Here is a 24145-nt window from a genome sequence, read left to right as displayed (position 1 = left end):
ATTGGATACATCTTTTGAAGAAACTTTCTTATAGATTCAAGACTTATGAGGAAAGTACTTCTTTAAAATGGAAAATTAATAAACAGATGTTTTGATGGAAAATAATGAAGTAAATGTTTTCACACCTCCATCTTCTTCCTTTCCTTTCCTCTCTCATGATGTGTATCTTAGTCCATTTTGTGTTGCTATAACAGAATACCTAAGGCTGGGTGATTTATAAAGAAAAGAGGTTTATTTAGCTCTTGGCTCCACAGGCTGGGAAGTACAAGAAGCATGGTAGTGGCATCTGCTCAAGAGAAGGAACTTTGCTTTATAAAAATAACGACAGGGTCATCCAGTTTTTTGTTTGTTTCATGTACTGCCTCTCTGAGAATGACTGCTAGGCTTGTATCCCAAGATGCCATCCCTTTCTGGAACACAGTTTAGCACTAACAGTTCTTTGCTTCATGTACTGCAAGTGCCTCAGACTTGGAATGCACATCACGTGGGATTTATCCTCTTCCCTCATGAGCCGGTCTTTGTCTTTTCTACAGGGTTCCTGGTGACTCCTCACAGCGCTTCTATCCTCCTGGTCACCAGACGGCAGACACCACAGTTTCTACTCCTCCCTCTTTGGGGGAGGCACAATTATGGCCCCCAAAGATATACACAGCCTCCTCCTCAGAGCTTGTGAATATTTTAGGTTATAGAGCAAAGGGGACTGATTGTTGCTGATGTAATTAAGATTGTTAAGTAGCTAACCTTGAGATGGGGAGAGTTGCATGGATCATCTAGGTGGACCCAAAGGAATCACGAGGCTCTTTAAATGTGGAAGTGGCAGGAAGAAGAGTCAGAGTCAGAATGATGAGATATGACAAAGACTTGACCAGCCATGCCTGGCCTTGAAGATGGAGGAAGGGGCCACAAGCCAAGGAATGCAGGCTAGAAGCTGGAAAAGGCAAGGAAATGAATTATCCCCAAGGGCCCCCAAAAGGAATGCAGCCCTAAAGATATCTTACTCTTAGCCCAGTGAGACCTGTGTCAGACTTCTGACTCTAGAAATGTAAGATAATGAATTTGCATTGTTTAACACCATCAGGTTTGTGCTAACTTGTTACAGCATCAGTAGGAAATGAACATACCCTCTATCCCCCAAATCCAAATCATTAGCTAAGACATATATGTATCAATCCTCAGGAGCCCTTTGCACTGTTTTCCTTCCCTCTGTTCCCACTGCCTCTGTGTTGATCCAGACTCTCCTTGCTGCATTCCTACACCATTACCAAAAAATCCTCCTAATTTGATTCTCACCTTCAGTCTTTCTTCCTTCAGCTGAATGTTTGCAACATGCTTTTGGCACCACTGCTTTTTCCTGTCACTCCTCTCAAAGGCACAAAGCATTCAGCAGCTCCCTGCTGCTCAAAGTATGAATCTGGTCACCTTTTCTCCTTTAAAAGCCTTGCTCTAGCTTCTCCCAAACTATGCCTTCAATCTTATTCCCAATCATTCGTGGCCTATACCAGGGACTCAGTAAATGGGATCATTTGATGCTCTTAGCAATTGCCTTTGTTTTGCTTCCTAGAACAAATAATTTTTCCTATATGTTTCTGGTTGCATGTTTGGATTCTTTGTTTTCTGTGTGTGTGTGTGTGTTTCTTTGTTTAAGATGAGAGTAGAACCTCCTAGGAGGCCCAGATAGTCTGGCCACTGTTGGATTTGGTGACTTCATATTCAACAAAGAGGAATTATTTTAAAAGACGGCTCTAAACGTGTGACATATCTTAAATTTTTACATTTAACCCTTTTAACTGAAAAACACAAAGTGATATAATTCTCCTATGTACAAAATAACTAAAATTTTTATTTTAAAATATTATTTCCTAGTACACAACAGAATAGTTAGTAATAGGACCTAGGGTTTAAAGTTATGTGATTAATCGCATTCTTTCAAAATGGTTGGATTCACTCTGGAGCTGATACAGGAACATACATGCACGTGTGCAGGCAGACACACAAACACAAATCTCATATGGAGATAAAACATTCACAGTCTAAATTTGAGGCTAGTCATGAATGTGTGGCCTGAGACAAATGACCAACTCCCTTGAAACTCCCCATGATAAAAACTGGATGTAAGAGGCATGTGCCTTTGGGGTTAAGGAAAATTAATCAACAGAAAGATGGAAAGCTAGCAGTGAGGGCTGTAAGAATGATGGGACCTTGGTACCCAGGTGATGGCTAAGATGATCTGGCTGATCCAGTTGCCTGAGCAGGTGGCCCCTTGCTCCCTCCAGGCTCCAGGTGTCTTCATCCTGAGAAAACACTCATCCCAGGAGGAGGACTTTCCTGGAGAGAGGAAGGTGTTCTTTTGTCTAAGGTACAGGATATGAGAGGAAACATCTTGAAGGAGAAAATTCCCAGTGGAAGAGGAAGGACCTAGGGACTTCCTCAGTTTTAGGGTTTGGGCTTGAGAAGGGAGATGGGGAACTCAGGGTAGGTGCTCTTATGAATTATTGTTGCAGACCAAGGGCATAGAAGTTAAATGGGTTCATGTCTGTTAGATTCATCTTTTTTGCTCCCTCCTCTGAAGTAAGAGGCAAAAATACTGACCTGGCGAGTCCATTCAGACATAGCATTTAATCTCCAGCTTACACTGTCACAACCCTTGCCACCATCCTGCTAGCTAGCTTATTCTTTTTTATTTAGAATTTCACAATTTTATTCTTTGTAGTCTCTCCTGACCCCTGCTATGACACAATCAAGATAACCTGCACCCTGAAGGAACACCTAGGATCCCTGTGAAGACAGAATGCATTGCCAGTTTAATCCATAGCCAAATTCAATGGGCAGGTCTTCTGGTTCAGAATGCCAAGGATATAGAAGTTTCACTTGTATATTCAAGAAGTGACCAAGAATTAGGAGTCTCCAGACCAAATGCATTCTGTGAGCTCACTTATCCATTAGAATAAGGAGATCGCCCATCATCAGCACATCATCCATGATTTTTTTATCCCAAATTTCCCTTAATGGAGGTATTGGCATTTTTAATCATAAGGTAAACCCACCTCTCAATGCTTTCCTACAAGTATTCTAGGTTATGTCTGCATACTCCATGAAATACAGTTATTTTTCTAACTTGGAGTATATTAAAAAGAACATACAATTCTATCAATTCTATCAATAATTTTACTTTCAGGCCCTCACTTTGTACAACTCTAAAGCCTTCACTACCAGGGAAATTAGTGAGTCACTAGACCAAGGAATAAACTTGGATGCCAACACTGGGTGGCCTGTAATTAACTGTTAATACCAGGTGGCTCTCAGCCACTGCCCAGATGATTCCCAGGGCACTTCCTCTACTTCTTTTCCAAATATTCTCTGGACTATAGAGACTAAGTTTATTGTTAAATTTACCAAAACATAACTGAGATGACAAACATACTGTTAAAATTGCACAATGTTACACCAAGCCACACGAAAATGGTTTCAGAACAGGAAGCTCCTATAAGTATTTCAAACAACAAACAGCATTAAAAATGAACAAATGAATTATTTGAGAGTGCTAAATTTCAGAAACGAAATCAAGACAATTTACTCGATTGTCCACTCCTCTTAACCCCTGTTCACCTGGGTAATTAAGATTTAGTTCACTTATTCCTGCTTGGATTTTTGCTATGAGATTATCCTTATTATAGAACTATAGGTGAAATATTTTTTTAAAGACTGCAGAATGACGTTTCTACCTTGGACCAGCAGAAATACAGACTTTCAGAGGACTCAAAATTACTGAAGTGTGAAACACTGGAAATGAACCTGAGTTTGGGAGGCAGATTGCAATGGGGACCCAACTCAGAAGGGACTTGCTCTCATCTTAAGCGTAATTTCTCAACTCAAAAACTTCTCTAACACAAACTCAATAAAAACTGGCTGCTACATCCAAGATGAATTCATCATACGGTATTTTGAATAACATAATACAAGCACTCAGCATCTGCATATTCAATCATGCAGTTTAGTATTTGACTTTGAGTGATAAAGACCACCAAATAAAGACACTACCCAAATGCTACTTTACTGATTAGTACTCTGGCCGATTTGAGAAGCAGGTGGGTTAGTAAAGGCACAGTAAAACAGGGCCATGAACTGATGGAAAAAGGGGAGGAGGGGATCCAATTGGATTTAACTGCATTCTGAAAGACTGGAAATTGATAGCATAATGTAGGCTGTTTCAGTAAAAATGCAAAGTGGTTCTTAAAAACAACAGTGTAAATAATACGTCAAGTAAGAATAGATGAAAAAAGGTGATCCAGTAACATTTTATAGGTAAAGGATGTTACTCTGAACTATCACTGCATTTAGCCTCCAAATGTCAGCACACTCAAATTCATTTGCTCAACCAGTAACAGACAACTAAGAATTTCTGCCAAGCAAATTGTAGGGGACCAGAGGGACTGTTTGGGGGAAAAAAAAAAGTGACAAGCAGATGAGCACTGAGATGCTAGCCTCAAGTTTTAAAATAATTAATACAATAGATATTTTGAATAACTTGTCATTTCTTCTTTAAGAAGTGCTGACGTTATTATTATTGTTGTTTCTACCTCATACCTGAAGTGAGAACCAGGGAAGACTTTTAATTTCACCAAACACCCACCTGATGGAATTCATGCAAATCAGATTAAACTGTTAACCAAATCTTTTCTGTGCTTTCACATCTGCCTATAAGATGCTCATTCTTAGTAATTGGATTTCTAGGACATTCTTTAAAATAATCACATACTCGCCTGACCATGCAACCTGATTAATAATGAATGAACATTCCTGAAAAGAATCACTTCGAAGCATGGCAGATGTCTGTAGGGATATGAAGGCTTTAATGGTCAAAATTAAGGGGAAATGGAAGCTGGGTCACACTGTCTGGTTATTTTAATTGAAACCTAGTCTTCCAAATTTACTTAATAGAATACAAACACTCCTTCTCGAGGTTCATTTATACAAGCAGACAAGCACAAAGACAAATGGCAATGCAAAAGAACAACCCAGATTCCTGGAGGAACAACCACCCTATCCTGTACTGTCTTAATAGTGCAGAAAGCCCCTCAACAGTTTCAGAAATCCAATTTGTTCAACTGAAAGACTGATAAACAGGTTAAAAACAGGAACTAGTACATTGGTCCTTAATAGTTCTTTGAGCACCTCTCTAGATTCTGACAAACAGATCACCTTGAATACCCACCAAAGGACTGCACACTAGTTCTTTTTGAAGAAACATCGCCGTAGGCAGAGGATGGGGACCCACGAAATGACAGACAGGCCACCGAGACCAGATGGTGGGTGGCAGGCAGTGCTGGAGCGGTCCTGTGTGTCTGTGAGTGCGTCAACAGTGAAACACAACAGGAAAATCGGTCCAACAATTCCAGGAAGGCCAGCTCCACCTCATCCACTCCGCCAGGGTTGCCTGAGTTGAAGAATCAACTGCCTTTTCCATGGCCCCCGCCACGACTTCCCTATCCTCTGGCCTACTCAATGTTCAACTGAACCCAAATGAAAAGTTAGCTCAGGTCAGCTCAACACCCACTGCCTGGTCCAAAAAAATGATGACTTGGCAACAGGATCTGTACTCTCATTCCTTACAGGGACCAGCAGCAGCTTGGCCGACTGAGACAGTGTCCTGTGGCAGAAGGCTGAATGCTAGCTTTCCACGCCACCAACAGGAGCCATCCTGCCCAGCTCCTGGGGTTGGGAACAGGCACTAGACTCATTTACCTTTGGGGCCTTTCAATGTCCTACTGAGCACATGATCACATTATGCTCTGGATGCCGGCTCGTTCATTTTAAAAAATAATATACACATTATTTTGTGCCTTTATCTTCTGAATTAATGTATAAAGTTTGGAAGAAGTTTTCTTCAAAGTTACATCAGGAAGAACAATCTCCAGTACAGACACAATAAAACAGTCATTTATTTCTTCCAAAAATAGTGACCTAAATAGCAATCTATCATCCTGATAAACAATTTAAAATATATGTATAAAATATATATATATATGTATGTATACACAGGTTTCACATACACACACATATATGCATACATTATGTACACACATATATAAAAATAACATATGTGTATATATATATTGAATATTACATACACGGTATATATATAATAGCAAATCTGTGATGAGTGCCCAAAATTTCAGTCTCCAGAATGGCAAAGAAAGGGTGAACTGAGAATAGAAAGTAATCTTCTAAAATTTGATTGACTAAAGGAGGAAGGGGAAGTAGTCTTCCTAAAAGCAAAAAAAAAAAAAAAAAAAAAAAAAAGTCCTGCACTGCAGTTCTTTGAAGGATGTTGCTTATCACTATGCAGGACAAGAAACTGCAAGTAAAGTAAATCATCAGGAAAGTGTTTAAAAAAAGAATCTTGCACAATTCAATTCATAATCCAGACACTTGGACTCCACCAAAGGTGTTTAAGGAACATTCATGATAAAGGGGATGCAGAGGCAAGAACTGCTTCCTCGGGTTGCCCAGTTTGCACGTCTCAACATCTACTTTATTGCCATTGCAACACTTCACAGTAAATCAAAGCATGCTTCACATGTTAGGACATAAAAATGCAAACATAGATTTTTTGGCATATGTCTCTCCAAATTATAACTTCACTTGTCTTTTAACAATGAATAAAAGGATTACTCAATTTCACATACAGATGACTTCCTTAAGAAGTTCTCATTGTCCTCGGAAGAGACACACATAGATCATCAAGTAGAATTCTAAATAACTTTTCATCAAGACATGGCTTTTGTTAAAACAACATTTAAATTGTCAAAATTCTACAGGCCTAACTTTTCCCTATTTTGGCACTGTAGTGGAAAATTAGCCTGAACATCTGAAGTTGAAACATCAGGAAAGAAATATTTACTCCACCCCTCAAGAGAAAATGATAAACAAAAAAAAAATTATAATCTTTTAAAGGGCATAATCTGACAACTTGCAGATGAAATTTCCCACTATCTGAATGTCTCAGACATTTCATGTCTTTTACAGTTTAAGAAATAAAGCATTTAGTTTTAAAGGCACACAGAACCTGTTTTACATTATATTGAAAATGACCGATGTTTTCCAGGTCTATGCTGTACTGGGTATCATGCAAGAATTTGGTTCTGAAGGCAATGATAGCAGACTGGACAGAGAGGAAGAGGGTGAGAGCTGGTCACGCCTAGTCTCCTGGCAGAAGTCTAAATCAATCCTCCTGGTGAATGGACCAACAGCGTGGTGGTAGCAGAAATGGTAGTTACTAATTTCTGTGAAACCAGCCACAGATGAAAAGTGTTTAACATTACCGTCCCTGAATGCTTTCTCAAATGTATTTATAGTTTGCTAGGCATTTATATATATATATTCATAGAACTATTTATATGTCTGTATAAAGTCCTATATATGTCCATAATGGAATTAGTTTTTGTACTTATATATAATGTGTATGTATACATAAGTACACATATACATATACAAAAGCACCTTTTCAAAATTATTTGAGACTGGTTAGAACTCACTCTTCACAAACCCCTCAGTTATAGCATCCCTTCTGCATTAAAGAAACATTCCTTCCTCAGTGCAAAAACAGAAACCTGTAGATAATGTTTATTTAAAAACAACAACTGCCTGCTCATATCTGCAAAAGGTTACCTGGAAATGAGCAAAATGACACAAGTGATCTATTCTCTGAAAGACCAGTCAAGTGGGATTTTTGCAGCAAGTATAATAGATTGTGCCCTGGAGAAAAGCTTGCTGCTTGGGGAAACTTTTTCTTACTTTATTTATATAATACTCTCCTAGAAGGCAGAGAAAGTACACACCCTCCCCTTCCCAATTATTACCAACCAGGAGCAAAATAGTTATTGGTGATGGCCAATGCGACATTTCACAATTGTTCTCTGAACACTGGAAAGCTTAAGTTCAAAGACAAGAACAAATACTAGTCTCGTGACTCATGGAGGTAATGACGATGTTATAGAGTAACTGATTCCCATTGTGTGAGCAGATTGGGAAATTCTCTCAAATATGATGGCTCCTTTTCTCAAAGAAAATCGCTTTTTCCCTCAACTTCAAAGTCAGCCACACACAAAAACCTTTTGCTCACAATACCCTGAAGCCACCTCGTGATCTTAAAAAGTAAGGAAAACTAACCCTTATTCATAATTTCTGGTTAACTATTACGAATTCCATGCTTTAAACATTTCCCCTGATCACTGAAGCTCTACAGTTAGGGGAAGAAGTCTTTTTTTTTTTTTTTTCAAGGCAACAGAAAGAGGAGTGACTCTTTTGTTCTGAATGTTATTGTAAAGCACCACATGAAAGAAGAGGAATGATGGGAACATGGCAACGAAAAGGACAACAGCGCTGACAAATGAAAACAGGATATTAAGAACAGCGTCGGGACTGTGTGTCTGTACAGAACAAAGCCAGAAGGCTTCTCGGGAGAAATTCAAGCAAAAATACTCTTAACACATTTACATGCTAATGGATGAACTGTAGTTTCTCCAGGTGGCACAGATCTTTAAGTCTGGGGCAATAAAATTAGGTTATCATTAAAACACATACACACACACACACTGTAAAGTGTCATAAAATTAAAACTGCTTTCAAATCACATTCAGTCACACCCCCTGCCCTTTCAACCAGTGATCCACTTCTTGAAATTTCTAGATCTATGTTTTTCCCTTTGTAAAATAAGATACTGGTTCTGTCAAATAACTGAGCTAACTTAGTATATAGTCCCAAGGAAAGTGAATTTTCTACAAAAAGAAAAACAATTTTCTCTCCATTCACAGCACACTCTAACTTACACTTTAAATATAACCTTTCAATAGAGCTTTCAAGAACTCCCAGGGAAACTATGCAGTGGGTATTACGTTGAGCAACAATTACAGCAACTAAGCAGCTAACATTAATATAGTACACTGGTTTTGCCAAGTCATGGTGGTAATATCTTATACTTTTCTTCTGACGCAAATTCCACAAAAGCTGCTAGTATGATGGTATATTTAATAAAACATATCATAGTTTACTGGACTTATCACATAAGAATTATTATTGTAGTCTCTAAAGAGGTTCACAAAAGTAAAAAATATGTCTGATTTTGCACTCCATTAAAAATTTCAGTCTTTTTTTTCTCTTTTCTTTTTTTTTCTCTTTTTCTCTTTTCTATGTTCTGCCACTATTCTCCTTTCCCCCTCTTCCTGATCAGTCCTTTCCATTGTCAGATGAGTGATGAGCTGATGTGATTTCTTCTTTACTAAAGCATTTCATCCAGCTTTCCCTCTGGCATGCTTTCAGAAAACTTCGGGCTAAGCCCTGAGCTCAGTGGGCCCAAGAGTTCTTGGTCTAGTGGGCTGACACTGTCGATGTCGTGTCCTGTAAAAAAAACATGTAGAGGCCAGGTGCAGTGGCTCATGCCTGTAATCCCAGCACTTTGGGAGGCTGGGGCGGGCAGGTCAGGAGTTCGAGACCAGCCTGGTCAACGTAGTGAAACCTCGTCTGTACTAAAAATACAAAAATTAGCTGGTCGTGGTGGCGGGTGCCTGTAATCCCAGCTACTTGGGAGGCTGAGGCAAGAGAATCACTTGAACCTGGGAGACAGAGGTTGCAGTGAGCTGAGATCATACCACTGCACTCCAGCCTGGGTGATAAGAGTAAAAAAATTCAGTCTCAAAAAACAAAACAAAATGAAACAAAACAAACAAAAAAAACCAAACAAACAAAACCACGTAGTACCTTGAAGTCAGATAAACCTGAGTTCAAATCCTGGCTCTGCCATTTCCTTGCAAAGGCAGATTGGAGCCAGATACTGTACATATCTTATACTCACAGATGCTCTTCCTATCTTCTACGCAGTTTCCTTATCTGTAAAACGTGGACGATGAGAGCAATCTTAAGGGTCCTTTGAGGATTAGTGAGGTGAACTTTTTAAAGTGCCTGACAAAATTCTCGCTCTTATGGAAGGACAGGGTGGTAGGGGTTGTGGGGTTGGGGTCCTTCTTCCCTTGTTGTTCTGAATTGCCTCTTCCCACTCTTCTTTGAATAAATTCATTATCTGTGTTTTTTACCGGAAACCACTTCATACCATTTTTGCAAGCAAGAAGGATATAGATCCATTTATTCAATAACATTCATGGAGCATCTTATATGAACAAACAGTATGTGAATGTGAAATGAACTAGCATTTTTATTCTTAACATGAATGACTTATCTTCACATTGGCAATTTCATCTATTTCCTACACTATGACATACCTCTGTTCATTACCACTGATCTCCCACTATGAACTTGGGGCTTCACTTCTGCTTCCCACTGAAGGTCACCCTGTCCCATATGTACTATTTGTCAGAATTTTTTATTTTGCAGGAAATAAGGTACCCTGGCATGGATGGAGCATGTGAAACTATCAAGAACAGTGAAATGTTTCAGATTTTTGCTATTTGCCAGTTTCATTTCATGAATGCTGGCAGAAGACACCTGAATCAAAGATAAAGGCTGTTTTTACTCAAATGGTATGTATTTCATGTTCTGTTGGTTCCCCTTGTCCTCGAAGTCCTATGGAGCATCCTAGGTCCATGTTTACACACTCAAGAGATTTGCATCATACCTGAGCAACCCCAAGCTTAGGGAACCTGAATCTTTTATAATGGACTGCGAGTTAGCCTGCCCAACTTTTGCCCTGGAAGACGACGTTGTCTTTAATATAATGAACAACAAACAAACCTGCCTTCTCCTCTGGAGCAAGATACTACCTCTATCTCCCAAGACTGCTATACAAACATCTTGGGAAATAGTGTGGAATAAAAGCATTCAGTGCTCCAGCTCACAAGAGGTACAAAAAGGTGATAGATCCATGGAAAATTATTTCCTAATAGACACAACTCCTGTCTCCTCCTGGGTATATGGCCAACAGTTGTTACTAGAAATCAGATCATCACTGGGCTTTCTAGCAGTTACCATAGAGGCAGAATTTCATTTGGTATTGAATGACCCTTGAGTCACAGAAGACTAGAGGTAAAAGGAGCCTGCAAGAAAGTGATGAGAACTTCCTTACCAATGGCTCCAAGCTCCTTATCCAACCACCCTCTGACATCAGCTGTTGTACCAGGAAAATTGGCAGAAGGCAGGTAAGTCTCACCCATAGATTTTGCTCAACTAAACAGAGCCCTTAATGTCCTTCATAGTCCCAAAACAACTTGGGTCTGGTCTGCAACTTCAGCTCTTCACTCTGAACCTAAGCTAATTTTAAGAGTTTGGTGCTTGTTTCAGCAGCACATAGACTAAAATTGGAATGATACAGAGAAGATTAGCATGGCCCCAGCGCAAGGATGACAAATTCATGAAGCATTCTATAATTTTTTATTATTCAAAAAATATTAATAAAATAAAAGAGTTTGGAAGAGTAAGCTAATTTTGTTACTTTTATGATATTAGAAATCCTATATGTACATCCATTTTGGCTTTCTTTAAGCATTAAAAAAAAATTAGAACTACTCATTTTGGAGTAAAATCAGAAGAGTCATTTCTTTCACTACTCTTTCATTCCCATGGTATTCTTTGAGGTCATTCTGTGTGCCACGAGCTGCTCTAGGCAGCAGCAAATTGGTGGTAAACACGAGCACAAAGGCCTGCCCTTGGAGAGCTTACATTTTAATGAAGGAAATAAAAAAAAAAGGTTTTTAAAAACACAAACATTTCAAAGACTCATGCATGAAAATGAAAGAAATAAAAAGGATGACATGATAGAAGGTAGATGGGTGGTACAAATCTATGTTAGCTAAGGGGATATTACTACTCATATTTGTGCTGGCTTTCTTGACATCTTGGCTTTTTCCCTGTCAATAAACAAGCAAAGAGTATCTGAATTTCAGTATAAAACTTTCCAGTGTTTGGTCAGAGCTGTGATTTAATTTTTCAAGTTGTTAAATGTTTAGCTTCAGATTGCCTCAAGGATAGAGTTCTTTTTCAAGGGCATAAAAATCCAACTTTTACTATTTCTTACAGGAAAATGCAATGTGATGAATTATTGTAAAATAGTGACATCTTTATTTATTTTAGCAATAAAATTTTGAAAGAGAAAAGTCATGAACACTTAGTGAGCCAAAAAAGCAGGAACCACGATGTTTTAGTCCATTTTGTGCTGCTATAACAGAATTCCTGAGACTAAGTAATTTATAAAGAACAACGATTTAGGCCGGGTGCGGTGGCTCACACCTGTAATCCTAGCACTTTGGGAGGCTGAGGTGGGTGGATCACGAGATCAGGAGTTCAAGACCAGCCTGGCCAAGATGGTGAAACCCTCTCTCTACTAAAAATACAAAAATCAGCTAGGCGCAGTGGCAGACGCCTGTAATCCCAGCTACTAGGGAGGCTGAGGTGGGAGAAATGCTTGAACCCGGGCAGCAGAGGTTGCAGTGAGCAGAGATTGCACCACTGCACTCTAGCCTGGGCGACAGAGACTCCATCTAAAAAAAAAAACAAAAAAACAAAAACAAACAAAAAAACAGAGAGCAGGTCAGGGCCTAGTCTCTCTGTTTCCAAGATGGCATCTTGAAGGCTGTGTCCTCTGGAAGGGAGGAATGCTATGTCCTCACATGGCAAAAGAGTAGGAGAGGAAGAACCCACTTTCATAAACCCTTTTAATAGTGGCATTAATCCATTCGTAAGGGCTTTACCATTAAGCCCCACATCCCAGTACTGCTGCATTGGGGATTAAATTTCCAACAAATAAATTTTGGGTGACACATTGAAACCGTAGCATATGGTATTCAGAATTACCTGAATATCTTAAGTGTTTGATTCTAGGATGTTAACTCAAAGTTGAAAATAACCATGGATGTACAGTTAAGGTTATAGGGATGGACAGGAAGGAAATGAATAGAGACATTGGAAGAGGCATTGGTTTTGTCTGTACTTACCAGCTTTTGCACCTCTAGAAAAGGAAATTTCATGAAGGAAAGGAAGTAAATGAGGGAAGAGTGCTGGGGGAAATAAACACATGTGACTACAGCTTTATGACTGGTGAGCACCAAAGATGAGTTAAGACTAGATCCCACTGGCTGACAGCCAATGTCTTTTGACATGTCATAATGTCATTTGACAATGACAATGACAATAATATCAAAAAGCATTTCAAAATAAATAAATTCACTGGCTAGGTAATATTACAATAGCAGCTGGATCACGATTTTTAGAGCCCATCTCTTTAAGAAAGGGTTAGAAGGAAAATAGTCGCAGAGGCAATTGTTGTAGGAGAATAAAGAGTTGTTATTGCAGCTACAGCAGAGACCAAGAGAAGAGCTTGGGAAGTCTGGGTGGTGGGTGCCCTGTGCCACTCTTCCACAGTGAAGCAAATAAGGTTTGTGGGAGGACAGGGTCGCAGGGGTCCAGGGGAGGGGTTATAAAGCAAGTAGTCTTCTGAGGGTGAGTTATTCCCAACCCAAAGACTTTTTGGCCTAAAAACCATGATTTAAGTTGTTTATTTGGAGACTTGAGAATTTTGCCCAAAATATATGTAGAACAAATCCCATAAATGCTATGAAGCTCCTAATGGCTTTTAAAACATATTCTCAAGGCAGGCTAAAGTCTGAGAGATTCTCCTTACATTATCAAAGTACGCTTCCTTGTTATCTTTGAGATAAATTATAAATGTAATTTGTAAAACATGAATACAAGGCACGAATTTGGAGTTAATATCAAAAGGTATGACCTTAGGGAGTTGACTTAAGAGTTTTTTCTTGTTATTTTGCTTTGTATCTTATTGTTTGTTTAAAATTTAAAGGAAAAACGTTTCATTTTAAACAATTTAATTCTCATTGAAATGCATTTTAAGTGTGAGTTTCATCCTGTACATTTTATCCATTGAATCAAATTAGACAAGAAGCTGGCTTTTAAACATTAAGAAAAGCCATTTCTTAAACATAAAAAAAACCAAAAGAACTCAGTACTTAAGATGCAATATAGGGCTTAAAAATTCACTTACGAAAAAAAATCTAGCTTTAAGAACAGTGAGCTTTCAAGGTGGCTAAGCTGTATTAAAGTGAAGTTATACTTATTTTGACTATAAATATGAATACTAATTGGAGAAAGTATCACACAACTATATGAGAACACATTTCATTTTTGAAATAACAAATTTGAATGCCTGATTTGTCATCTTGATGGTAAAGATATGTCGTTTATCTCTTTTACGTAGCTCCTTTAGCTTGTCCTTATTTAAGTCAACAGGGTCTCTTGATTCAGGGCATCATTCCAAACAATTTTGCCAGTTGTCTAAATCTATTCTTCCCATTCCAAATTCCAAGTGACTCTCTCTCTTTGAAACAGATGCAAATACTTAGTTTCACAACTTTAGTCATTTTCATCCTTAGAATACAGACTGGAAACTGCTCACTCCTGGGGTGCTGGGCAAAGGGTGCCAGACGATGGCAAGAGTGCTGGTGACTTCACCGAAGAGAGCTTTGTTGTGCTGGAGCCACTGCCAGCTACCCTCCTCCGAGCACTGACTGCCAAAACATCACAGTCCAAAGAGGGGTACTCCGTTCCCCCTTCCTACCTCCCCCACATCCACCTCCCTGCCTATCAGCATCCAGAAGCAATTCTTTGCATGGGTGCTTCTTCATCCTGATCCTGACTGGCAGCTCCAAGGATTAAACTCAGGTCCTTTGGAGCAGTCGCTTTATGCACATTAGCCCCCTGGGGTGTTGAACTCCAAAACCTCTATTTTTTCCCCCTGGTCTACCCTGTATCTCACAAAACCCTAGTTAGCCACTGTGGTACACAGCCTTTCTTCTATTCCACGCTATCAAAAGAAAACAAAACAAAACACCAGACCTTACAACAATATGATGGATATGGTAATGATTGAAGGTCTTTAGGGTAGTGGGTAAATTCCAAATTCTTTCATAACTGAGACTTGGGAACTCGTTTTCTTCTTTATCATTAAGACTTCACATTTTCATCAGCAGAATCTTGCTTACAATAGCACAAATGATCATTTGGCTGAATGAAAATGGCTTGTGGGGTGTGTGCGTGTGTGCGTGTGTGTGTGTGTGTGTCCATTAAAAAAAGTTCCTCAAAACTGCTGAATGAAAATCAAGACCAGTGCCTTCTTAATCAAACAAAATTTCCTGCTTAGTGACTGCATTTAAAAAAAAAAAAAAAAAAAAAAAAAAGACCATCTGGCCTCTGTCTGCTATTTGAGAGGTTTTTTCTCCTCCTTCCTGGTTATCTTTAGCAAAACATTATCATTTCTCGTATAAATTGTTTTTACCACGGTGCATTTCCTTCTGCGCATTACTTTAATAAATGGGATAGAAAGCATTGCTCCATTTCTTAAAAAATACTTTTCAGTTATAAATGATAGGTTTAAAGGGGGAAAAAATGAAAAATGTGCTTTAAAAAAGGAAGATGAAAGTCAAATCACAGTGAGGGCATTAACTACTCATGTTTCTTTAAACACTTCTGCCAAGGCAAGCTCTTTTTCATATATATATACTCTCTCTATATATATATACACACTATATATATACATGCATATATAGTAATAATTAAAATCCAAAAATGAAAAGCCACCCTACGCACCCTATCCTACTCATTTAAGGTGATAACTATACTAAACACCCTCCAAGAAATAAGTCTGAAATGGAATTAATTTCCACGTGGGAACAAAGATGACAATAAAAGTACAATCAAATCTCAATTAACTGAAATTATTTGGAAATGAGAGAGTTCTGGTTAATTTAATTTTCTGGTTAACTGAACCCCAAATAGAAAACTTAAAAAAAATCCTAATTGAAATATTTCTACAATGCTTGAGTCCACTTTACTTGCATAACTACAAATCACATATTGGACCTAATTGAAAGGTTTCAGGTAATTTCAAATCTTATTTTTCCTTGAGATCATCATTAAAAAGACCTTTTTTCATTTGATCATAAATAGAGATGACAAAGGAGATTGATTTGAATGTATAATTGTATCCATGACCATGCATTTTTACAGTAATTCATAATATCACCTTCTTCCTTGTATTTCACAAATCTTTAGGAAAAGTATAATGCAGAAAACTTGTGGTTAATTAAGTGTTGATATTTTAGCAAAGTTCAGGTAAGCTGAGGTTTTTGTGCATTTACATGCTAAACAAAATGACAAAGATTCCTGCTTTTCTTACTGCTGTTCAGTAAGTATAAAAAATGAATGATAATTTTAATATAGTACTTCTGATCAATTTTGTTAGCACAAATTAAAGACTATGGAACACTTCGAGAAATATATAAATGAATTGAGAAAGCACTAGTGTTTAGTTTCTCAGTGGAACATAATGGCAGCTCAAGACTGGTCCCAAATATCCTCCTTCCATGGTGCAGTCACGACCAGTCCAGCTTGGGCTCCCCGTTCCAATTTCCCACAGAAATTTATACTGTGCCACTTGAGTTACCGAATAATGACACCATTTTGAATCAAATTATTGCCCAACAAAAAGAGACTTCTAGTCTTATATTTTAGGGTTCCACCTTTTGATGAAGGTTATTGTAGAAGAAGCTCGTGTATTGGGTAGGAGATCAGGAAAATGTTAGCTAAGATCACTTCCAGCTCTACAATTCCAAATAGCCTGCATTGTATGTGGGAAGATAAGGATAAGACTGGGACTCATGTTCTCTCTCTGAATACCCACACACTCTCATACTGTGTCGCTCTACCTCTGTCTCTGTCCCTCTGACACACACACACACACACACACACACACACTTTTTCTTTTGGGGAGAGGAAGACATCACCAAGCTCTCATCCCCCAAAGCAATACTATGCAAATTTATTTTGAAATCTTTTATATGCCAAGAACTCTGATAGCTATGAAGCACACAGTAAGGTTTTCATAAATATTTCCATAAAGGACTGAATGAAGCTGAGGGGATGCGCCATCTCTCACTTATGGGCCTACAAAAGATATTCTTATAGGGAGAAAAGATCAATGATGTCAGATTTAGCCGTGGTACTGGTGTTTGTGCTGATGACTATTTTGAAAATAGTATAGTTGTTACATACTAAAAATAGGACTCTATTGTAAGGCATATATATGTGTGTGTATATATATTTATGTATTAATATTATCAACTAGTATGTCTTGGGCACAAATGTGTGAAGAATATTTTGAGGATACATGTATTGAGTATATATTTTACAGCTCAATCTGTAACTCAGTTTAGACCTTGCAAAGACAAAATCAGTGGGTCCTTATTTTTGTTCACTTTGTTCTCTATCTGTACTGTCTTCTCTCAGTATCTTTTCATCAACCCTTGCCCTGAAAAACGAGAATGACACTATAACATAGGCACTTTTTCTTTCTAAGGACCCCTCAAGCGATATTATAAACTTAATGTCTTGGGGAATTCTGCAGAGACTTTCCAAACTGGTACACTCAAAATCAGTGTCAAGGCCCTGAGGGTGATTGGGCCCCAACTTCTGTCACCACAGTGATTTCTAGGTTGATTGGGCGCACTTGACATCCTTGGGTCAAGGGTATGGACAAGTAGCCCTGTGCCATTTAGAACCACCAAACACTCTTCCAGCCCATGGAAGCAGCATCAGGAAGTACTGCGGATTATTACCTGCTGACTTTATGTGAACTTGTCCTTCCAATAAATACTTATTTTCCTTAGAAAAGGGCAAAAAGGTGTCATGATATATTACTTAGGTAACTGTTATAGCCTCATAGAGTAGTACACTTGTATTAATTCTTCACCATACAAAACAAAGGATATATACAACATTTGGTGACTTAATGGAAATAATATTTATTTAGGGGGTGGCGAATTCTAGGCAAAATAAATAATGCATCAATATTCCTAACACCCAAATGGTTGACATGTGATGCAATTTACATAAGGCTTCCTTTGAATTTTATTTTTTGGAGCTTTCCTTCATATATCCATAACTGGCATTTGAAAAAATATCTACAATATGCCAGGTACTTTATACAAATTGGGTCTAATCCCTACCCAATCGCTAAATAGTGGGTATCATTTTCCCCCTTCTCCAGATGAGGAAACTGAGACACAGAGTTAAAGCATCTTCTTCAGGGCCACACAACTGGCATATGGCAGAGACCAGTTTAGAATCTGGGTTTTTCTGACTCTTAAAGATCTCTTGCTGGAAGTAAAATTACTATGTCGAAGACACATCTGCATATTCATGTTTATTGCAGCACTCTTCACAATAGTCAAGATATGGAATCAGCCTAAGTACCCATCTATAGCCGAAAGGATAAAGAAAATACATTTCTTTATGGGGATGATTAGGACAATGGAATACTATTCAGCCATAAAAAGGATGAAATCCTGTCATTTTTGGCAACATGGATGAGCCTGGAGGACATCATATTAGGTGGAATAAGTCAGGCACAGAAGACAATTACTATATGTAACAAACCTGCACATTTACCCCTTGAATCTAAAATAAAAATTCAAATTATAAATAAAATAAATTTTAAAAACATTAAAAAAGATACATACCACATGATCTCACTCATATGTGGAACCTAAAGAAGTCAATTTCATAGCAGTACGGAGTAGAATAGTGGTTCGTAGAGGCTGCTGAGGGTATGGGGGAGGGGAGGAATGGGTAGAGATTGGTCACTAGGTACACAAAGTTAAACAAGAAGAGTAAGTTTTGATGTGCTATTACATAGTAGGATGACTACAGCAAATAACAATGTAATCTATATTCAAGACAGCTAGAAGAGAATATTTTGACTGTTGTCACCACAAAGAAATAATAAATGTTTAAAATGATGGATGTGGTAATTACCCCGATTTGATAATTATACTGTGTATCCATGTACTGAAACATCACATTGTACCCCATAAATATGTACAATTATTAGGTGTCAAATTATAAATACTTATTTTTTAGAAAAAAATTCTTTCCTCAGCAACATATTGCTGCTACAGCCTCAAGGAATTGGAAATTTTTGATATACAAATATGAACAAAATGTGGACGCTGTAGATTCTGGCAGTATTTCAACTACTTCTAAACTTTAATTTTGAAAAGACGAATAGTGAAGCATTGGTCACGTGTTCCTTTTTCACCAGGAGCTATTCAGTAATTTCACAAGCTAAACCCTTCCAGTTCTGTCTTAGAAGGACTGACATCTGGATCATATTGGCAAGGGGGTGTTTTAAACATAAGAGAAAATTAGGAGAAAGACCTAAGACTAGATTACTTCCACGAGTTCACTCACCAATATCCGCCCAAGTACTGTCTTTTTTCTTATAACTAGCTTGTCATCCATTCTTTCCACTCAGTGAACAATGGCTTGTGACCTCACAGTTAGCGAGTTCACAGGAGAAATATATCAGTTGTAATTAATGTTTACTAGAATAAATGTAAATATTTTAAAACATACAACAGTTCCAAGCACACGTGATTTCCATTTTATTTTATGAAACACTAAAAATCCACTTGTCCACCCCATTAATTATAACCTGCTCCCAGCCCTGACCTGTATATAATTCCTCCTGACATAAATTGGAACAAGGTGCTCAGAATGGAAGCAGCCTACACCCCAACTGGGCTACAAAATGTCAAGTTCCCAAACCTCTCAAAAGTGTAACCTGACATTTTGCTAAGATTAGAGACAGTTTATGAATTTAAAAAGAGGGTTTAAGGACTCACCATAGTTAAACCTACAGTAACTCCTGAAATATCCAAAGTAAACAGGACTAAGGGAGCCCTGGGGACACCAAAGCCCTGTTAGAAGAGAAGGAACAGTCTTTAGTGGGTGGTATTTCTTTGCAGAAAATAATGTACATGCATTCAACCAGAATTAAGAAGAATGCAACAATAAACTTTGAGGCTTGAAGCCGTCTAGAGATCTAAAGGAGTCATGAATGGGGCCATGCGAAATTATTTCTCCTTTTGCTACATGTGAATGATTGAATTTATACTGCCCATTAATCCTAAATGTTGAAGGCAAAAAAAAAAAAAAAAAAAAGAGAGAGAATGGCTAACTTTTTAAATAGTATTTTTCTTGACATGAATATAATATGTATTTATTATACATATGTATAATGTATTTTGGTGAATATAACATTCCCAAAGAGCAAAACACCTATAGAAGGGCCTAACCGCAAAGAAGCAATATTCCACGGGTTGATCTTTCTAGTCATTTTCTGTACCTCTTAGTCACAAAAATGGGATCAGACTTTACATTTTGTTTTGCAAGTTGTTATTTTAAATATAATATATTGGGTGATTTTTCATGTTTAAAGACTCTTCTGACTTTTCAAGATTAATCTTAAGTACCTTTTAGTACAACTAAAGTATTACATCCACTTTCCAAATCAAATAGACTATATAAGCTGAAGACTTACTAAATATTAAAATGTGAGCAATTTTTCCCCATTATAACATGCACTGTCAATAGGGGTGATATTGCCCCCAAGAGGGAGAAAACTAGTTCTCAGTGGCAAAAAAAAAAAACAAAAAACAAACAAAAAAAAACCCTTACGCTTTTTATGCACAAAGCACAGATATACATAAATAGACATATATTTGTGGTATTAAAATTTCATGCAAGGAGCAATTAGCAAAAAATGTTTCAAAAGGCTTCTTGTGATGGGGGTTGAAAATGAAAATAGGTTGTAAACACTGCACTACAGCATCAGACTTGTAAAAGGTGGCCTTCACATTGCTAGAATTCAGAAGATGATTTTTTCCATTTTAAATTTCTCAACCTCGAATAAATTTTTAACTCATTTCTTAATTACAGACACCAAGTTTCCAAAAAGCAGATCTTTGGAGAGTTAATGTTTTGTGATATGCCCATGGTCAGACATGTGATATCTGCCATGTTCTTATGAAAGACTCCTTGGGGTCTGGGTTAGGAGGCACATGTTGAGTAAAAGGATGTTTTGAGGGCAGGTGAACACATCATCTCGGAAAGGGCTAGGGCCTGCTAAGTCTGCATCTCAACATTTATCAGCTCTTGCTCCGTGCTGCCCTCTTGTGATGTCTGGGTCTCCAGTATGCCTTGATCTCAAAACCTTCAGTTGCCTTAAATTGATGGAACACCTGCCCTCCAGTGCTTCTTGGCACCGACACCTAGGAGATGGTCAAGGAAAGAAGAGAACACCAAAAGATGCAGATTTCCTTATAGGAAGAAGCCAGTGTCAGAAGAGGAAGAAAAAGTCACAAAACTTCCCTTTTGCCCTTTAACCCTAGGAGAGGGTGGGCCAATTTTCCACAAAGCTGCTGTTATTACAGGCCACACAGCTCACCAAGGAGCAAGGCAGGAGCTGAGAATCTTCATCACCTTCTGTGGTAGGCAGACTTTCTAAAATGGCAGCCCAAAGATGTCCACCTGAATCCCTGGAACTTGTGAATATGATATCACTCCTTGGATTGTGTTATGTTACAGAGCACAGTTGATGTTAGAAAGGGAGATGATGCGGCCGGGCGCGGTGGCTTAAGCCTGTAATCCCAGCACTTTGGGAGGCCGAGACGGGCAGATCACGAGGTCAGGAGATCGAGACCATCCTGGCTAACATGGTGAAGCCCCATCTCTACTAAAAAATACAAAAAACTAGCCGGGCGCGGTGGCGGGCGCCTGTAGTCCCAGCTACTCGGGAGGCTGAGGCAGGAAAATGGCATGAACCCGGGAGGCGGAGCTTGCAGTGAGCTGAAATCCCGCCACTGCACTCCAGCCTGGGGGACACAGCGAGACTCCGTCTCAAAAAAAAAAAGAAAAAATAAAATAAATAAATAAAGGGAGATGATGCAGGTGGACCTGACTTAATCACATGAACCCTTAACTGCTGAGAACTTTTCCTGACTGATGAAAGAGGAATTTAGAGAGATTCTATGTGTGTGAAGGACTCAATGTGCTGTTGCTTTGAGGTTGGAGACGGCCACTTGAGAAGGAATGCAGATGTCCCTTAGAAAGAGTGGACCACAGCTTATAGGTATCAAGGAGTTCAGTCTTACAGCTGCCAGAAAGTGAATTCTGCCAACAACCAGAGCGAGCTTGGCAGCAAATTCTTCCCTAGGGCCTCCAGATAAGAGCTTCGTCTGGCCAACAGCTTGATTTCAGTCTTGTGAGACCCTGAGCAGAGAACACAGCTGGGCCACCCAGACTTGCAACCTATAGAACCACGAGCTAATAAATGGGTGTTGGTTTAATCTGTACATTTGTGCATTAATTTGCTATGCAGCAATAGTAAATGAACACACCTTCCCTTCTCTACAACCATCCTAATGGGGGGCATCCTGGCAAGGTCTGTCTCCTAGATCACAGATTCTGGTGAGTGACAATGAGTTCAAATACAGTATCCAATCCCTGGCCTCTGACTGACTTAACCCTTCAAGAATCCACACTAAATCTTGCCAGACAAGTCCTAGCTCTTGACCTCTGCTCTGACCAATTGTCCCTTAGGAAGATTTTAATCACCTTCTGCTTAATGATCAATTTCTCAAGGCTCTCCGCTTTCAGACCCTCTACCACCTGGCTTATTTAGTGCTTAGCATCTTCTCCAAGTCAAGCATCCATCTGGTGTATTTCACTCTGGTTGTCTTTTACCTGCTTAGAACTTTTCTTTCTACATCTAGAGCGTGTTCATTCTGCCTCTTCAAATCTCCAGTCTTCATTTTCCTATAACGGGCTGCTCAAAGATTATGTAAGAAGAAAAGTGAAAGTCTGAATACCCTTCCATGTGTTGATTTTCCTGAATTTTCTATAGGGGAAACAGAAACAGTGATGATATGCTATGGTGGAAAGAGAAGGAAAAGGATTAAGCATCAGACATGGTTGAATGTGAAACTTTCTCAGTATTTTATCACCTCTGCATGTTTTTAAATTTTTCTAGGCCTCACGCTCCTCATTTGTAAAAAATAATAGTAATACTTAACTCACAGAGCTGCAAGGAGGAATGAAAATGGTAAAGACCCATATAACAGAAATCAGCATGCACAAACACTTAAATTTCACTGTGAGAAGAATTGAGGTGGTTGTTTGTATAAACTACTTCCAATTTTTCAGTCTGTAGCTTTGTAAATAATCTTTTTATCTCTTCTATTATCATAAGAACAAAGCCATTGTTACCCTTCCTTAAGGCAGACTTTAGCCTTGACAATTAGATTATTGTATAATATGGAAACAATAATTTGACATTAGAATGCTGTATCCATTACTCTGAGAAGAAAGAAAGTGAGTTTTAGGATTAGGAATAAAGTTCTTCAGTTGCCACATTTGTTAGGATATTTCTGGGTTTTCTGTAAAGTTGAGTAAACCCTAAGCCCCACGAAGGCAGGGCCCATGCTTAATTCATTCTGAGTATCTACAGGGTTTGGTTGAAAACTGTGTCCTCAGTAAGTACTGACCCACTTATTCATTTATATATGCATTGAAAAATCAGTTAAAGAGTAAAATTTAGCTAGGCACAGTGGTACGCCTGTAGTCTCAGCACTTTGGGTGGCTGAGGTAGGCGGATTGCTTGAGCCCAGGAGTTCGAGGCCAGCCTGAGCAACATGTGAGATCCCATCTCAACAAAGAAAAAAAAAAAGAGTAAAATTTATGCTGAAAACTGTGGTGAGCTCAACATTTTATTTTTTTGAATTCTCTTATATTCCTAGTGAACATTTATAACTTTAATTTTTCTTCTAATTAATAAATCTTAATACTTCTCTAATAGAACCAAAGGGGATACTTAGATATTTGGGGGTTGGGGAGAGTGGGACATATGCTCCCCCAAATCTCCAAGTTCTTCAGCTTCTGACTTGTGCTCCAACCTGAAAATAAACCCAGAAAGTGTCATATAAAATGGCCAACATATTTCCAACTGTTTTCTTCCTTTTGTATTTCTGGTTCATTACCCAGGATGCATTTCCAGTGTCCTAGTGGCCCTGTCTTACACCAACTATTGCTTCCTGCTTCTGAACATTAGGGACTTTAAATTCCAGATTTAAGAGACTTGTGTGCTGAAGAGCTTTTCTCTTTCTGTAAATTACTTGTCATTAAAATAACAAAGGATGCACTCATTAGTCAAATTAAAGATCATCTATCTGGAAGTGTATCAAACGCAGATAAAGTATAAAGAAGCATTGTTGATAGTTTTTTTAAAAATGTG

The 24145-nt window shown here is 38.4% G+C and overlaps 1 protein-coding gene and 1 non-coding gene across 7 annotated transcripts in view; one reads left to right on the top strand and one right to left on the bottom strand.

The window, feature by feature from the left end:
• The window catches only part of MID1 (midline 1), a 381575-nt gene that overhangs the window by 132285 nt on the left and 225145 nt on the right, over positions 1 to 24145 (bottom strand). The window contains exon 1 of one of the 6 annotated variants that reach the window (XM_037986337.2): positions 18534 to 18611. The exons of 4 other annotated variants lie outside the window; for them this stretch is intronic. The gene's annotated coding sequence lies outside the window, so the exon portion shown is untranslated. Of the gene's footprint in view, positions 1 to 5212; positions 5336 to 18533; positions 18612 to 24145 lie in introns of those variants that run through there. One more of the 6 variants, XM_007991006.3, reaches the window with a different exon arrangement.
• Positions 11277 to 11379, top strand: LOC119620016 (U6 spliceosomal RNA). Its single transcript, XR_005236415.1, has one exon. It is a non-coding gene; the product is annotated as a U6 spliceosomal RNA (small nuclear RNA).

Source organism: Chlorocebus sabaeus, chromosome X (genome assembly GCF_047675955.1).
Source record: "Chlorocebus sabaeus isolate Y175 chromosome X, mChlSab1.0.hap1, whole genome shotgun sequence".
Classification (NCBI taxonomy): domain Eukaryota; kingdom Metazoa; phylum Chordata; class Mammalia; order Primates; family Cercopithecidae; genus Chlorocebus; species Chlorocebus sabaeus.
The sequence above is the reverse complement of the archived record's forward strand: the minus strand, read 5'-3'. Positions and strand labels throughout refer to the sequence as shown.